Source organism: Chionomys nivalis, chromosome 13 (assembly GCF_950005125.1).
Source record: "Chionomys nivalis chromosome 13, mChiNiv1.1, whole genome shotgun sequence".
Taxonomy (NCBI): domain Eukaryota; kingdom Metazoa; phylum Chordata; class Mammalia; order Rodentia; family Cricetidae; genus Chionomys; species Chionomys nivalis.
Window position 1 is genome coordinate 4,969,890 of NC_080098.1, and position 15,773 is coordinate 4,985,662.

At 40.8% G+C, this 15,773-nt stretch overlaps 1 protein-coding gene across 3 annotated transcripts in view; it reads left to right on the forward strand.

The window, feature by feature from the left end:
• The first annotated feature begins 15,022 nt into the window (after positions 1-15,022).
• The window catches only part of LOC130885799 (outer dynein arm-docking complex subunit 2), a 170,453-nt gene continuing 169,702 nt past the window's right edge, over positions 15,023-15,773 (forward strand). For 2 of the 3 annotated variants that reach the window (XM_057787580.1, XM_057787582.1), the window contains exon 1: positions 15,023-15,051. The gene's annotated coding sequence lies outside the window, so the exon portion shown is untranslated. The remainder of the gene's footprint in view (positions 15,052-15,773) is intronic. The other variant, XM_057787581.1, reaches the window with a different exon arrangement.

A 15,773-nucleotide genomic window follows, 5' to 3' on the forward strand; every position in this document is an offset into this window, starting at 1 on the left:
GTGTAGGTAGTTTTGGCCAATGAGACAGAAGCAGAAAGCTAGCATGAAGATATTCTTTCAAAGGATAGCGTACAGCCTTTTCCATTTTCTTCAATTTCTTGATAAGCAGTGGATCTCATAGACTTGACCCTGCACAGTGGGTAGAGGCTGGGTCACAGAGAGGTTGCAGAGCAGAGACCTCCCCACAGAACTTGACTGTTCACCCCTAAACTGTTCACAGATCACAGTGAGTCATTACTTTTGCTCTTCTGGAAAATACTTCTTTGGGAGTCTGTGGTTTGTTGTTTGTTTCTTTGTTTTTCCCAAAACCTGATTTTAGCTAATCTGGAGTGAGTTTACTGATGTCACAGAAGTAGACACTTCTGCAAAGGAAGGAAAAGATAGCCTCATTGCTTCCCTTACCCAGTGTGCTCCTGAGATAATACTGTAACACTTAGGCAATCAACATGAGGGAAGAAAAAGTACATCTGTCAAATGGCAAGCAGTGCTATGTGGCATATGTTTTCTTAATCTGTGTTTCCGTGCCTACACTCCTTTGAGTAGCCAGTTAGGAAGGAAGCAGGCTATTAGATGATTAATTTGCTTCATTTAGACTTTCCCTTTCTCTTCCCTACTTTAGGTACTTAATATCTGTAAAAATTGCCAAATGGTCCATTTGTGCTTAATGATTTCTATAGAAATTTAATTGATTAAAAAGGACACTCCTTAGCAAATATAGACATTTTGGTTCCCATTCTAGCATGTCTGAATGCAGTCTGATTTTGCTTCTGAGGCCTTTGCTGTTGTTTTTCAATCCAGCCACAAGTCCCAGGGAAGAAATGTTCAAGTGCAAAGACTTGCCAGGTGACATAAGAATGAGAAACTCAGAGGAAGGCTTCAGTGCTGGAAAACAAAAGGCTGGTGACCTCACTAAATGCTCCTTCTGGCGCTGTCTAAAGTAAGCAGGTCCTGGCAAACATTGATTCTTGAGACCCATGATACAGCTCATCAGAGGAAGTAACTTAAGACCTCAAAGGCCACTGGAGCATGGCAACTCAACTCTGGGATGCCCGAACTTCTTTGAAGCGATGTGTGGACGTAAATGGTTTAGGGTATAAGTTTCCAGCCTCCAGATTCTTTAAGATTACATCTGTGAATGTTCCCACAGCCAGTGCCACGCTGACGTTCTTGTGCTGTCTCCTGCTTTCAATTTATCTCCTGCTTCTCTCACTTCAAGACTTTAGGATATATTTTAAACAATAAAGTCAGCAGATAATTTCTCCATGAACCTTATTCTGCTTATTTTTTTTAAATAAGTAAATTGTGTCAAGCGGCAAAGCTAATTTTCATTACATTTTTAAATCCATCCTTCCATTACTTAGAAAGACAAATGGGGTTGACTTTTATGTCTTTAATAATGCTGCAGATTTAAAGGGTAAAATGCATCTAGCCACCTAAGAACGCTTCTTTACTCAAAATTAGAAAGACCCTCCCTTAGCTATGTTCGTGTTTCGTATGGATACATGATTTACTGTGCATCTGGAAACCATTCTTCTGAGAAGTCTTCACTGTTTCCCTTGGTGATACTGGGAGACATCACCCGGATATTATTAATCCTTGGTTTGTTTTCCAAAATATCAAGTCTCATGTTAAATTCTTTATTCTCCAGGAGGGTTTCTAGAATAATCACTCCGTGGCTAGACCATGAATCTTATATACCAAATAACCTTGCCTGCATTCCAATGTGCTTTGTTCCCAGAATAAGTGTGGCTGGACACATAATGACTTTCAAATTTCTTTATAATATTCTGTATTCTTATTGAAATAAATATGCATAGAATAAAGTAGAATTCATAGATATCAATTTGCTTTAAAAAGATTTAAGGAAACTATCTAAAGAGAAATAATTTTGTTGGTTTTTTTAAGGTTTATTTTATTTGTGTGCATGTGTCTGTCTGTATGACCATATGCCAGATATGTATGGACACTTAGGGAAGCCAGAGGAGAGTGCTGGACACCCTAGAACAGGAATTACTGGTAGTTGTGAGGTACTGGATGTGTGTACTAAGAGTTGAATTCCGGTCTTCAGCAAAAGTAATACGTGCTTTTAACCAGTGAGTTTCTCTCTAGGCACAAAGAAGAAAATTTGAACTATTAATTCCACTACTCATCCAGGATACTTTTGGTAGAGGCTGGATATAGCAGAAATGATAACAATGATAAGGATGCACTTGATGAATGAGTGTTAACATGAGTTTCTGCAGACTGAATTAATATTTATAATGCTTCCTTGTGCTTTCATAGGAATACTATATATCTTTACCATGACCTTGTGGTAAACAAATAGTAGTTCTCCATTGTATTAACCTTCTGTTCCTAGAGTAAATTCCTGATGTAATTGAATTGAAAAGAGGAAAGGTTTAGTTACCTCACCATTTTGGAGACCTCAGTTCATGGTCATTTGGTCCCATTGCTTTCATGCTATGGTGAGGAAGCATATCACCAGTATAGAGAAACCCCAATCGCCTTGAGTTGTGGGGAAAAGTGGCAGGGAAAGCAACCATGGTTCCACAATTCCTTTTGGCAACATGACCACAGTGATCTGTAAACTTCCATCAGGCCCCACCTTTTAAAAGTTTCTCCACCTCCAAACAGTACCATGCTAGGGATCAATCCTTAAACCCATGAACCTTTGAGTGGCAGTAAATATACAAATTAAATTACCTACTCTTTGACTTTAGGCTTGGCCACTTGACTTCTTTTGGTCAATGGGGAAGCCTTTGAAATGATCCACAGGACAAGAGCATGCAGCAGGTATGGCTACCATACCTTGGCTTAATTTATAGCATGGGACATGTGGAAGAGAACAGCCTACAATCAATGATGCTCTGAGCCAGAGCCACAAGTCACAGCGCTAATGAATAAGATTGCAGCCAGAGCACCAGTGACCCACAGCTGCTCAAGCATGGTATAAATTTACAGACACCACTGAGCTTTGAAGCAGTTTATTGCAAAGTATTATTGTAATAACAGTGGACTCTAGACAGAAACATCACCACCTCTGAGGGCTTTCTTACCATCAGAACTGTATCCATCTCCTGACAACTGAGTGGCCCCAGAGACTAAAGAGCAAAGACTGGGTGGTGATAAGGCCTGGGTCTCCTTCCTTTCTTTGTACTCTAATTGTTTTATTAACTCTTTTTTTTAAGTTTTTTACTGGCATAGTTTCATAATTAATGGGTTTCATAAGGATAATTTCTTTCAAGTGTATCAGTGCTCTGAGCAATGGTTTTGTCTCTACCCCTCGCCATACTACTTTCTTCATCTGCTACTTCATTCTTTTCCCCAGCCCCCCACATCCACCTATATGAAATCTAGAATGGATAAATGTGAGAAAACACATAGTATTTGTTTTTCTGAATATGGTTTATTTCAATTACTATTATCATCTATCTTCAGTTGCATCATTTTTCAGGAAATGAAATGACCTAGCATTATTCTTCTCTATGCTTAGGAAAACGCTATTATGTTACCACAACACCTTCTCTCTATCCTTCCATCTGCTGATGCGTCCTTTTCCTAAAAGTCACTGGGCTAAACCACACCCAAGCATTCTCTTGCATATTGCTCAAATAGTTCCATATTCCTAAACAATTTACTTGAACAGTGATGGTTGAGCCTCTGTTTTGTAGAGATCATCATTAAATTTTACTATGGAGTAAAGGGATACAAACAATCTCTGTAGCCATACTTCTTTCTTCTAGGTCCTGCATCCTATTGTCCTTACACTAGAGAATACAAAGTAAATCCTGTATAAGAAATTGTTGTACTTTATTTTATAAGGAATTATTTACTGGAAAAAGGTATATCCATAGTCAGAACAGAAGCAACATTCTAAAAACATATACTTTTGAGATAGGACCTCACTCTATTACCTTGGCTGGCCTAGAGCTCACTTTATAGAATAAACTAGCCTAGAATTTACAGAGATCTGCTTGCTTCTGCCTTCAGAGTTTTAGAACCCTGTTTAAAGCGTGTACCCCCATGTCCTTATGAAATTGATTTAAAGTATTTTTGATACATAGTTGGTTGAATCCATAGATGTATAACTGACAGGTTGGGGGACAGTGGGATTTGATTGAAAAACTCTGAAACATGTCAGTTTTTGCTTTCAGATCTTCTGCTTGGAGATGGAAGGAAGGATGCCAGTACCGACAGAGGGCCCAGAGGACTGACAACCCTCCATACTCAGTGTCTGTGGTCCTGCTACATTGGGTTGTACCTGGAACCCAAGTCATAGGATCTTTTGCTGGAGGAAAAACATGCGAGGTCTAGCTACTTAGAATGTATGGCCCTCCTGCTTTCTGCCCTCTTACTCGCCAGAGTTCAGACTTGACGAGTTTTTTCCAGAATCTGTGACTATAAGGTATTTTTCTGTTGTCTTTCACTACACTTACTTACTCAGTTTTCTTGCCTCCCTCTCTGCTGAACCACTCGCTCGTGCTCTTGTTTTCTGTCATGCACATTTTACAGATATTATTTTATCTAGTTCAGCCCTTCCACTTTCTTGTTCCACCATAAGATGAGCAAATTTTGAGCATGTGCATGATGCCTGTGCATGTTGCTGGAACTCCATGGCGAGGTAGGAAGGTTACAAAATACACTAGGGTTTCCCTAAAAGATCAAGATAGTGGTGTAGGATGAAAGCTGCCAAATTCAACTATGGCCCTCCCCAACCAGTTTGGTGGTGAATATGAAAATTATCAGATACATCAATGACTCTACCCTACTTGTTACTTCAGACTGGGGAAATATCCATCCCATCCAACTAATTTCTTTTTTTGTTTGTTTCTTTCTTTTCTTTTTTTCTCTTTCTCTTCCCCCCTCTCTACTTTTTTTTTTCAAGACAGGGTTTCTCTGTAGCTTTGGAGCCTGAAGAAGGATTCTTAAAAGAAATCTCACACTAGCTCAGAATTGAGAATAATAGACGGTTATTTATTTAGGGGTAGACTCACAAATCAGAATCCTCTGCTGGAATGGAGAACAGAAACTGAATACTACAGCTGGAAAAGAGGCTGGACGCATGCTCTACGTCCACATAAATAGTGTAAGAGGCCATGCCCCAGTGGGTGGGTAACTACTGACTGTAGGATTTCCGACAGCACATCCTCTTTTGTTTAAATAAGATAGTTCTAAGCTTAATACAAAATTATATACAATAAAAATAAATATATTCAATAATTATTCTATCCTAACTAGTTTAAGTCTTGTATAATAAATAACTTGGCCAAGTCATGAGAGGAAAGAAACTACAACTATCTAGTCTTCAATCCCATCAAAGATCCGAGAAGGGAAATAATATTGCTTGAGTAGGCAGGAAGTGCAATCAAGCAACTTCCAAAATGTGCAACGAATGACAGAGACAATTGGCTACCTGGGCAATCACCCAAAGTCTCATTCGTAACATTGAAGCAACCAACTATGGCTAAGGCCTAGAGTAACTGACAGACCATTTTCAGAGGCAGAAAATTTTTCAAAACCATTTTACCCTGTCTTGGCAAGATTTGAGAGTCCTGCTTATCCATTTCCTGATACCACGCACCTTGTCAGTGGTTGAGACATGGGCAGTGCCTTGCCCAAAGGCCAGTTATACACAGAAGAAAACAAGCTCCAAGTGGAGTGTATTTGGTGCTTAACATTTCGGGAATAGATCGGTGCTGCGAGGAACAATCATGTCTCACTTCAACAGAACCCTAAGTTACTTAAATGCAATATTCTACAACTCTTTGAAGTGGTTGGAGATTATCTATCTATGCAGAATACAATCTCTATGTATCTAAACAACCTGATTAGTCTAATTATAAGTAGGACAAACATAGGTGACTATTGATCTACAATTCTTAATACCTATATGACTTATAGACTAAGATTTCATATTAGAATATTATACAATAAACAACTGTGAAAAAATGAGGACAATGACATCAAAATGTATCTTGATGAGAGGTAGAAATGTCCACTGTATATGATAAATATATCCTAAAATTGTATCAATATACAAAAATGTTTTAAGCAGAGGTAGAAGCATGCATGCATACAATATAACAAAGTAACTTTGCCTAGGTATACAAATATGGTGGACGAAAATAGGAACATATTCAATATGTTTGTATCAATATGTAAGAATCTATACCAATGTAAATGGCCTATAAATAATAGCTCACAAGTATTCACTCTATTACTCACTATTATTATTAGTGTGAGTAAGCTCACACTAATCTATTATTCCATCCAATTTTCCCTTCTTTTCCTTCAAAGAGATCCCCGAGGCTACAGAATTCCCCCCCCCAAACCCCTAACCCAATACCAATTATAATCAACCCCTAAATGATGTCCCTAACCCTGAGGACAAACTTTGTTGGGAGAGAGATGTGTTCTTCTAGAAATACTTCCATGGGGCAATGTTCATTCTATGGGATCATGTGAAAGTAAAATGATGGTTAATTTCTAAGATTACTGTCTGATATAATGCAAATAGTCTCTGAGTGTTCGGTAGGGTTTTTTTCTGAGGTTCCTATTTGGAATTCTGGCCAGATAATTGTAAAAAAGTTCGCCATTTCCGCTAACCAAGTTGGAACCATCTAGAGAGGCTGTTACCCAAAACAGGTCTTATGGTGGCACTATCAGCACAATGTCATTATATAAACCAGGTGGAGTTGTTGTTGTGGGGTCCCATCTTCTTCCTGGAAGCTTAAAAGACTACTGCAGGAAAATTCATTGTTCATTGTGGAAAACTTAAACATTATTTATATAGACATATATAGACATATATATTCAGCGAAAGGTATGATAGAGACAAAAATAGATAAGAAGAAAGATAAAACTTTTTCTAAATTCTTTTTTCTTTATGTCCCATATCAGACAGTCTCTTGACATGAGACAGAAACTCTGAATTTTTCTTTTAACAACATGCTTGGATGTAGAGGACAGAGCCATTGTCCAAATCCAAAACCAGCTCTATATATTAATATATAGATATATATGTGTGTGTTTAACTGTATGTGTATCACTTATCTCATGTCATAAATTGTATTCCTTTTTCTCTATGATCCTTATGAGAATTCCCAAGGCTGGTTGATTCTTCAATATGGGAAGCATCTAGTTGCTCTTGTACCAGCTGTTCTAAAGCCTGCAACTTTTCTTCAGCTAGAGGCCACTGCTTAACTCATATTGGTTTCTCAGTTAACTGTTTAAAAGGTAGGGCTGTTGGTACCTCTAAATGTTTGCTAGTTGCTTTATGTTCTTGTACAGCCTGAATGACTGGTGACCTTTAGTTCCTGGACTACAGGGGTGTTGCGGGAGATCCTTCCGCTCCTCCAGCCAATAGCCGCTGAGATACCAGCCCATTGGGGCATGGTCTCTCTCTTTAAAAAAGCGGCCACTTCCCTCCCACACCTCCCCCTACCTGCTGCTGTGATCAATGATGGAGAAAGGTCATTGGTTAATTAATAAAGAAACTGCTTAGCCTCATAGGTTAGAACATAGGTGGGTGGAGTAAACAGAACAGAATGCTGGGAGGAAGAGGAAATGAGCTCAGATTCAGGGCAGCTCCTCTCAGAGCCAGACGTGATGCAGCCAGCCACCAGGTCAGACATGCTGAATCTTTCCCAGTAAGTGCACCTAGTGGTGCTACACAGATTATTGGAAATGGGCTAAATTAATACACGGGATTAACCTAGAAGAGGCTAGATATAATGGGCCAGGCAGTGTTTAAAAGAATACAGTTTGTGTGTTGTTATTTCAAGGTATAAGCTAGCCAGGCGGCCGGGAGCTGGGTGGCAGGAACACAGCCCGCAGCTCCCCACAACACAGGAATATTAATCTGGGTATTTCAATGCTGCAGCAGGTCATAACCCCACAAATTTACCCCATATTAGCCACATATGGCCTCAGCTTCCCTCTTTGACCTTCTGGCACATTGCAGTCAACCCATCTCGTGCTTGGTTTGAGATATGGTTCCAATTTCTAGTAATTGAACATCTGCCTCTTAAAGAGGCCAATTTGGATGCCAAGATTCTGAAAGAATGATACTCACATCCACACCCATGTCTATCAAACCAACAAGTACAATGTCATTTATATGCACTCTTAGCTTTGGTCTTTGATCATTTATAGAAGTCTGCCAGAATGTATTCTTCCTAATTCCTATTGGAATTTTTTACTTGTCCCCTATGTTTATGTCTAGAATAGTATGGTCTTTTATAGAAGGTTCTGGATTTTTTAATTTTCCTGGTGAGATATGTCCTCCACAGTGACTGGAAATGACTGGGCAACTTTTGGCTTGGGGGCCTGTGAGAGGCCCCTGAAGGTGTTTCCCAATGGTATGGGTTTGCCTTGTCTGTCTTTCGTTGATTTGCATTTATTGGTCCAATGTTTGCAACACCTTCTACATATACCTGATGGTTGAGTCCTCCTATTTTTGACATTCCCAGAGGAAATATTATTTCTAGGAATTCCTTGTCTACAATCCCTTCTCAGATGTCCTATTCTACCACAATTAAAATATTTGGCATTTTGATGTTTCCTCGTTCCTTTGGAAATTGATTCTCCTACCCAAGATTCAGTATTATAGTCAAATGTCTTAATGTTCCTTTTATGCAGGATCCATTCATGCAGAGTGGTTATATAACCTTTAAAGGCCCAAGTATCTTTTTGCGTTCTCAAGATCCAGAGATTCAATAAGTACTTGTCTAGCATCTGGATCTGTTACTTCTATTTGTACAGCTTTAGTTAATCTTTGTAAAAAGTCACTAAAGGGTTCTTTCTGGCCTTGTTTAACCCTGGTATATGATTCAATTCATTTTCCTGGATCTTGAATATTATTCCAAGCATTTAAGGCTGCTCTGTGGCAGAGGGACAAGATGTGTTCATCATAAAGAACTTGAACTTGTGGGTCAGCATAAGTGCCTTCACCAAGAATTTGATCTTGGGAAGCCTCAAGGCCTTTTGCTTTTCCATGTTGTTCCAAAATTTTTGTTCCTTTCCTGAAATAGCATTTAAACATTAACTGGGGCCCATCATCCAGGACTGCTAAAACTAACTGAATTCACATGTGGTGTTGCCTTGATGCTAGAAGCTCAAGTCTTTATCATCTCCCTACCAAATGTGGATTGCAAGCCATAAGTTGCAACAGCTTGCTTGATTTCTCTTAGATCATTTTTATCTATCTTCTTTGGAACCTTTTGAGCCTTTAGAACTTGATGCTTTGTCAGAGTAGATTACAGGGTAGAAAGCTAAAACCCTGAATAAGTCATCTCTGACAGCTACTAGTGATGTTGAATCCTGTCCTTCTGCCTTCTTTCCCTGCTCATCAGCTCTGATAATTTCCTCAATTATTTCAAATTTTTTTACTATTGTCTTTTGTAAAGCCTGAATCTCCTGGCTTGTGTGTATTTTTAGTGATTTCATTGAAGCACCTAGCCTCTGGTTTTCATTCTGCGCATGTGATTCCAAGGTCTGAAGTTTCTCCTTTAAAGATAACACCTCATCCTTGGACATCACTTGGACAGCATGCAGATTGCCATCCTGGAGAGATATTCTATCTGTTAACCTATCATAACTTTTTAACAAATTTCGATTGTCAAATTCAACAGTATTAATTCTTTCAGTTAATTTCTCACTACCCTTAGATATGGATTCAATTTTGTCTGTCTAATTAATGTTGTCCTTTTTAATAACATTAATTTTTTTCTGGTAACTTTTGATTTTCAATTGTATTAATCCTGTCAACTAGCTGTTCATTATTCATCTGGAAAGACTGTATCATTCCTAAAAGTGCCAATTTTTTTCTTAATGATAGAATATAAAGAATAAAGTGAGTCCCAATATCCAATAAATTGAAATATCACCATAACCATATAAGCCTTGTAGAATACAATCCCTTATTAACAAAAAAGTTACTAAAAGTTTCAATATTAATGTAATCTGCCATATTGATTTATTAATTACCTGTTATGTGATCTGGTAAACTGGAATCTTTATTGTCCAGCAGATGTCATGGTTGCAGAGTTGCAACTAGAAACAATGCAACCAGTCGCAACAGGAACCATCCTGAGCCGCTTTAGTTTTCTGCCTTGGTATTGGTTAAATACTGAGAAATATGCTTTGCTTGACAAATTAAAAGCAATTACATGCACCAAGAAACCCAGAACTCTTGGGCAGTCATGGTGACACATGCCTGTAATCCCAGATACAGAAGTCAGCCAGTCGTGGTGACACATGCCTGTAATCCCAGACTCAGGACCCAGAGGCAGGGTAACTGCAAGTTTGAAGTTAGCCTGAAATAAACAGTAAGATTTGTGCCTCAAAAAACTAAACCCACCAACTAAATAAACAAAAATACAATAGACAATTTGGCCCAGAGTTAGGAATACATCTTGTTATGAAAATGTAAATCTTTGAACTGGAAAACCAGTGAACTGACGCACCATTATGACCAAAATACCTAACAGTGTCAATGTAAGGGAGGAAGGGCTACTATGCCCATGGTTTTTATGGTAAAGAGAGTATGGCCTTGAGTTCATGCTAGAGGGCATATGTGAGAGCAGCTGTCCTCACAGTATCAGGGAATTGGAGAATACAACCTTTAAGGGCTCCTTGTGATAACTTGCCCACCCCCACAGATAGGGCCCACCCCACAGCCAGGGCCCACCCCCAAAGCCAGGGCCCACCCCCACAGATAGGGCCCACCACCACAGCCAGGGCACACCCCCACAGCCAGGGCTCAGCCCCACTGCCAGGACCTACCTCCACAGCCAGTTAGGACCTACCTCCATAGCACAAAAATCAGTGCCACAAACCCTGGAAACCAGTCTTGAAAATACAAGACTGTGGAGGAGAATCTAGCTTTGACTAATAACAATCAGACTGAAGGTAGAGGAAATGGGTAGATGTCCATGGATGAGCTCTTTGGAAAGTGACCCATAATCCTCTCCTCTGTACTTACTGCCCCACTGAAAAAAAGGTACTGAGCCACATGGCTAACATAGATCAGAAAAATGGGTTAATCAAGATGTGAGATTTAGCCAGTGAGAGGCTAGAGCTAATGGGCCAATCAACTTATAATTTATGGAGACCTATGTGTGATTTTTCTTTGGGGCTAAACAGTTGTGGGGGACCTGGTGGGAGGACAGAAACACAAACGAGCAGGCCTGGCCCTTCATGTTACACAGTGGTAGCCCAGTAGTGGATAGAGGTCCTAGATGATGGCAGCCTGTAGTAGGATTCCACTGACATCAGACATAGTGATCTGCCAGATTCCTGAGACTAGGTTCAGAATGGAGAAACTTGTTTTGGTAATAGAATAAGACATAGTAGTGGAAGGGAACAAAGGAGGGGCCAAGAAAGAATTCCACAAGAGACTGGAGCAGTGGGATGATAGTTTTACACCATAATGCTGGTTTTAGAGGATGCTGGGAATTGAACTTAGGGCTTATTGCATGCTCAGAGAAAGCTCCACCAACTGAGCTACACCTCCAGGCCCTCCTCCCCCCAAAAAATGGTTTCTAATACCACAAATCCTATCATGCATGCCATTCATTGCTTAAAATCTTCCTGTAGAGACATCTGTGGTAGCACACACCTGCAATTCTTATACTGGGGAGACAGAGGCAAAAGATTTATGAGTTTTAGGACACACTGGGAAATCGTATCTTAAAACCAAAATTACAGGCAAACAACAACAACAACAACAAAAAAACCTTTCCATTAACTGCAACCACCTCCTCCTCCTTTCTCTTTCTCCTCCTTTGGCCTTATTATGATTTGAAGGATTTACCTAATACATCCTGTACTTCTCCTGGACTTATACTGAACGACTAACCCATACCAACCCATTCACCTTTTGTCTTCATTCATCTTTGTATGCTATGTCTCATGACACTAGCCTTTTTCTGTTTTGGAATCCTGCACAGAGATCACTGTGTTCATGTTTTGGCCAGAGTTTTGACAACTAATTCTCCAGCTCCTGCTAATCAGCATCAATTGCAATGGTGTAACAAAGGTTTTGCTTTAGTGGTTCTGGTCAAGTCATCAGCTCCGGCTGACTAGACACCACATGTTCTCACACAATGGAGTACGTGAGGTTCCCAATGAAGTGGTGCCAGCACAAATTAATATTAAGAACATTTATTGAGTGTCAAGAAGACTTGACTTTAAGGAGAAGGAGCAACTTGACTTCTAAACCATGGGGTTAGGTATTCAGTGTATACCGACATGGAATAGCAGGGTTCACATGGAGGCAGATGAGGCTGGACTCCTTTGTTTCTTCGTGTGCTACATAATTTTGTGTCAACTTGACACAAGTTAACTTCATCTGAGAGGAGGGAACCTCAATTGAGAAAATGCCTCCATAAGATCAGGACATAGGTAAGTAAGCCTATAGGGCATTTTCTTAATTAGTGATTGATAGAAGAGGGCCCAGCCCATTGTGTATGATACCACCCCTGGGCTGGTAGTCCTGGGTTCTACAAGAAAGCAGGCTGAGCAAGCCAAGGGGAGCAAGTCAGTAAGCAGTACTTCTCCATGGCCTTTGCATCAGTTCCTGTCTCCAGGTTCCTGCCCTGTTTGAGCTTGGGTTCCTGTCCTGACTTCATTTTGATGATGAACTGTGAAGTGGAAGCAAAAGTTGAATAAACCTTTTCCTCCCCAAGTTGCTTTGGTCATCATGTTTCCTCACAGCAAGGGTAACCCTAACTAATATATTCTATGACCTGAGGATTTGATCTTTCTCGTTAAGACTTCATACAATTTTCTCTCATCATCCTTGAAGACTTCTTTGAAATGATTCTGCCCCACGAGACCTAACCATGTCTAAGTGACTGTACTTTCCTTCAGCCACTTCCGTGGCAGTCCTTGTCTGGTTAAGATACTGAACACAAACCAGTTCTACTTGGGGCCTGGTGTGGTCTGGAAATGGTCACATTACCAGCCATTCCCACACAAATGAATCCTTGCAATCTGACAAGCTATGAATTTGCACTGAATTAAACTTGTTCAGGACTAAAACACCTAGATAGCCCTTGGACTTCTAGCTATGATCATACAGTTAATAAGGTTTTTGTAGAAGCAATCAAATTAAAATGAATGCAGTGGAGAAAGTTCTAGTCCAATAAGACCAATGTCCTTCAGAAGTGGGGACACTTACATGAAGGTAGGCACACAAAGAGAGTGCCATATGAATGTGAAGATGACCCTCCATCTGTCAGTCAAGGAGAAGGTCATGGCATGAACATTTCAGCCCCAGGGCAACTACCATGCCTTGATTGAAACCTCCAGGTTCCAGAACGGCAATACAATACATCAAAGTTATTTATAATACCAGAGTGATCCCTGTTCTGACAGCCCTATAGATGCTATCAAATGATTCAATATCTACCTACTACATGCCGGGCAGGGGGTGGCACAACCTAACCAGGGTAGATGGTATCAAGGAAACACGGCTGGCAGATCAACTATTTTCCTGAGTACTCCCGTAGATTTTTCTATCACATGCTATGGGGCAGAACTGAGTTGTGGGCCCACATCCTACATGAAAGCAGTGCAGGAAGGCCTTTGTATGGCACACTTCTGAGTGGATTCTTGAAGTTGAAGGCTCTTTTCTAGGAATACAGCTACTTGTAATCCTCAGACAGGCGCTTCCACCTTTCTCCAAGAAAATGAACTCTCTATTGGCTGGTGCAACAGAGACAGGAAACAGGCCAACATTCATTATGTGATTTGACAATTTTGTTCTTTCTGTGTGTTTGTCACCTGCTTAGATCTTAGGGACACACACTGGAAAAACAGCACTTCTTGTGGTTTTCTTGCAGTGCTAGGAGACAGGTGACAAGCCACAGAGAAGTTCTGGGAAGTCTTTCTTGGAATGAAGGATGTAGAGGAGTCTAGATTTTTCTGCAGGTGAAGGTTCCACTGAGTAAAATATTCCATCCTCAACGACACTGATGCTTTCAAAATGGAAATAAAAGAACTTAAAAATTCTGAGAGGCTAAATTTTTCTTCCTCCTGTCTCCAGAGATCTGTAATTGAACTTGGACAAGGTAACCCTGGCATGCAATTCCTTATTATCACTTCCCATTTTCCCCTTTGATGTTTGGGGACTGTTCAACCTTAATTCATCTACTGCACCTCCATACCTGATACCCTAAGAGAGTATACTGTTCATTTTCTGTCCACTACCAGTATTGTTTTTTGTTGTTGTTGTTTTGTTTTGTTTTTTATTCTCTGGGTTACCTTGCTGGTAGAGTGATTACAAATGGGGTCAAGGACATCTTAATGAGGTAAGGCTCTTGCAGAGGGCCAGAGTCTAGTTCCTGTAACTCCAGCTCTGGAAGATACTCTCTCTTCTTTTGGCACATGAACATACGTTCTCACCCCCACTATACATAATTAAAAATACAATAAATCTCAGAAAATATATGTTAATGAGCAAAGACAATGCTTTCTTTTCTTTTACCAATTGAAAAGAGGCTTTCATTTCTCTTCAGTTTTCTGCAGAAGGCTAACTGTTGAGTATGTTCAGCCCTGTGAGTCTGAGTTCTATTATAGTTACTTTAAGAATAAAGGAACTACATGCCTCCATACCCTAAGAGAATCACAGTGCTATTTTTGAGGGTTTTGATAGATTCAGTACTTAGAATACCCTTGTCTGGAAGCCTGTAAAACATCACAGAATATTCTAACGCCTCTTTTCTGAGGGCTTTCTGTTCCATTTTGGTAGTCTTTCAGAGATGGTGGAGTGGGCTGGAATGAGTCTTGGGGTTCTGCAGGCAGCAGGAGAAATCCCAGTGTTTCCAGGGTGCAGGGCTGGGGAGCTTCAGGATTTAGGGGCAGCGGTGCAGCGGGATCCTGAGGCAGGGCTTGTGGGTTTTCCCCAGGGCCGCTGCGCCGCTGAGCACTGCAGGGCAGTGTTTACGTGCATCCGCTGCGCGGCTGAGCACTGCAGGGCAGTGTTTACGTGCATCCTAGCAACGGCTCGCGCGGGTGCCTGGGTGCTGGTACCGGACGACACTGCAGGTGAGTTGGTGAGTTGGGGCGCGCAGCCTAAATTTCCTTCGGACCTCTCTGTCCTCGGTTCTCCTTTCGTCTCTCCCCCATCCTACTGTGTCCCTCTTGGTCCCACGGTGGTGCCTCTTCAATCTTCTCAGCTCTTTGTCTCACCCTCTCCCCAGCCTCTCCAGTCTCTCGGCGGTCTTCTTTCTCTCTACCTCTCTTCCACCCTCTCGGTTCCTCTTCCTTCATTCACTTTCCTCCTGTCCCTGAGCCGGCCTTCCACTCCTCCTTTCCCGCCCCTTCCTAGTCTCCCCTCTGCCTTCTGCTTGGTCTCCTGCTCTCACCTTGACCTTCACCGCCCACCGTTCCCTCACATCTTCATCATATTAGTGCCCTCAGCACTTCAGTCTCAGGTTTGAAATGCGCCTACTCAGTGCCTGGGTCCTGTATCTTCACACCTACAGGGTCGAGTTAAATCGCACCTTGTTTATGTCAGTTCTGAAACTTCTTTTCCTAGGGGATGCTGAATAGTTTCTTCATGCACAGAGTGGCCAGGCATGTCCTGGCTCTCCATCGATAATACACTTGGAGATTTACATAGTCTCCGAAGAACTGGATTTGTTACAGAGATTATTTTCAAAATTGTTGCGTTTTGTTAATGATAGAGGGAGCTTGGAGGGTGGCATAAAAGAAAAATTCTATTAGAGTTGAGAAAACTAGTAATTAGTCGTTACAATTTTACAAAC